This window comes from Bidens hawaiensis, unplaced genomic scaffold, assembly GCF_021521415.1.
Source record: "Bidens hawaiensis isolate Kalapana, Puna unplaced genomic scaffold, B.hawaiensis_p1.1 tig00056747_1, whole genome shotgun sequence".
NCBI classification, from domain to species: Eukaryota; Viridiplantae; Streptophyta; class Magnoliopsida; order Asterales; family Asteraceae; genus Bidens; species Bidens hawaiensis.
The window spans coordinates 1-2704 of record NW_027506368.1 but is presented as its reverse complement, the minus strand read 5'-3'; the positions used below and the strand labels follow the sequence as shown (position 1 = coordinate 2704).

Genomic DNA, 2704 nt, shown 5'->3' with positions numbered 1-2704 from the left:
GAGCCATAAAGCGGTGGGATGAGATAAAGCCAACATAGTTGGTAGATCGACCCGACTGAGAGCGTCCGCAACCGTGTTTTGTTTTCCCGGTTTAAAATGAATTTCGAAGTCATAACCGATTAGTTTAGTGACCCATTTTTGCTGCTCGGAAGTTTGAATGGGTTGTGTGAGTAAGTGTTTTAGGCTGTGGTGATTGGTGTAAATTCGGAATTTGCTGCCCAAAAGATATTGACGCCACTTGCGTACCGATTCGGTGATTGCATATAGTTCTTTGGTATAGGTGGATTGGCCTTGCATTATGGTACACAACTTTTTGGAGAAGAATGCGATGGGTCGGTTATGTTGAGAGAGGACCGCTCCTATAGCATAGCCGGAAGCATCAGTGTTAAGTCGAAGGGTTGGCTGAAATCAGGCAAAACAAGAGTGATAAGATTCTGCATGTGTTGTTTCAAGGTAGTGAAAGCTAATTGGGCAGCAGACGACCATGAAAACTCTTTTTGCTTTAATATTTCGGTTAAAGCAGCAGCAATGTGTGCGTACCGGGGCACGAAACGGCGATAATAACCCGTAAGGCCGAGGAAGGCCCGTAACATGGTGAGCGAATGTGGGGTAGGCCATTTCTGAATCGAATCGATTTTATCTTGCTCAGGAGATACACCCAAAGAGGAGATCTTGTGACCCAAAAAAGAAATGTCCGAAACCGCAAAAGTACATTTTGAAGCCTTAGCATAAAAATTGTGGCTGGTGAGGGCTTCTAAAACATAATTTAAATGCGAGTAATGATCAGAAAGAGTAGCACTGTACACCAGGATATCATCGAAGAAAACTAAGACGAAACGACGTAAAACGGGCCGGAAAAGATCATTCATGGCAGCTTGAAAGGTAGACGGGGCGTTCGAAAGACCGAAAGGCATAACAAGAAATTCGTAGTGACCGTCGGAAGTGCGAAAGGCTGTTTTGGGTATATCCGATTCTGCAACCTGGATTTGATGGTAACCGGATCAAAGATCTATTTTGGAGAATATTTGTGCCCCGTGTAATTCGTCCAAAAGTTCATCGATAGTGGGAATCGGAAAACGATCACGTATTGTCAACGCGTTTAGGGCGCGATAATCAACACAAAAGCGCCAACTTCCGTCTTTCTTTTTAACCAGTAAGACCAGAGATGAAAACGGACTTTGACTAGGATGGATTACGCCATCACGAAGCATTTCAGAAATGAGTTGGCTCATAATTTGCTTCTGAAAATGCGGGGTAGCGATATGGGCGAACATTAACAGGTTTGGTATTTGGAGGTAAGGGAATGTGATGATCATGAGGACGGGACGGTGGGAGGCTGTGTGGAGTGTCAAAGAGAGTAGGGAAGGAATTGAGCAGGTTAGCCAGGTGAGGATCGGATGTGGAGGGTAAGGACGACTGGACAGAAAGTGATGAATCCATGACAAGGGCGTGCATAGACTCGATAGAATCACGACGAAGAAGAGACGATAATGAACCGGGGTAACCGGTTGAGTCAGCGGGTCGCCACGTAGGGTGGTAGTGGCACCGTTGAAGGTAAAGGTGAGTTCGGGAATGGAAAAATCCGCGGTTATTGAACCCAAACTTCCTAACCAAGTAACACCTAGAACGATATCGGCTCCCTGAATTTTGAATAAAAAGAATGGAATAACAAAATGAGCATGTTGAAGTTGTACCGGAACCGAAGGGCAGTGACCTTCGCAATGGATTAATTGGCCGTTGCCGACCATGACAGGGAACGGTGGTAATGGATGAGTGTGCAAGGATAGGGCGGCGGCGATTCGCGGTTGCATAATGTTATGAGTGCTTCCGCAATCGACAAGGACAGTAATTGGTTTCCCCAAAATGAAACCTTGAAGGCGTAAGGTCTGAGGGGACGACATACCAAAGAAGGCTGCAGGAGAGAGAGACGTGAAGGTAGGAGTGGAGATATCAGACGAATCAGAATCAGGAGGATCCGGATCAGAGTAATCGGAGTCCCCATGATCGACGATGAGGAGGAATTGTGGTGGAGAACAAGAATGACCGGGAAAATAGCGAGCTAGGCAACGGAAACACAGGCCTTCTTTGCGGCGCTGCTGGATTTGTTCGGGGGTAAGTTTGTGAAATGGCAGGGGCTTAGTAGGTGTGGGTAATAATGATGAGGGGGTAGGAGGGGTAGTATTCGGAGTGGTGGAAGGGGACGGGGAGGGGCAGGGAAGTGAAAGCAGAGAAAGTGGAAGAGCGAGATGGGTAAAAGGGCTTAGGTTTGAATTAGTGGGCCAGTTTGTCTTCTATCATACGGGCTAGGCCCGTGGCCTCATCTATAGTAGTGGGCTTATGAATAGCCACTTCCGAGTTGATCGCAGGTTTAAGGCCAGATAGGAAACAATTGAGGCGATTTTGTGGAGTTAACCCAGTAACGCGATTACTGAGTCGCTCGAAAGCAAGGAGGTAATCAGGAACGGTGGTGGTTTGTTGAAGCTTGTAAAGAGCCGCTTCATGATTCTCGAATGAGGAGGGGAGTTGTCGTTTGAAATCCGTCCATGTGCCCAGGAGGTCATTATCGGCCAGGTGTTGGTACCAAGAAAGGGCGTCACCGGTGCAATGAAAAGCGGTGAGGGCGACGCGTTCCGCCAGTCGAGTACGGAAATAGGTGAGGTAGTTATCGGCTTGAAAGATCCAACCAAGGGGATTGGAACCATCG

The 2704-nt window shown here is 47.3% G+C and overlaps 1 pseudogene; it reads right to left on the bottom strand.

Annotated features, from left to right (window-relative positions):
• Positions 1–359: 359 nt before the first annotated feature.
• Positions 360–869, bottom strand: LOC143617656 (putative mitochondrial protein AtMg00860 pseudogene; annotated as a pseudogene).
• Between the last annotated feature and the right edge of the window lie 1835 nt (positions 870–2704).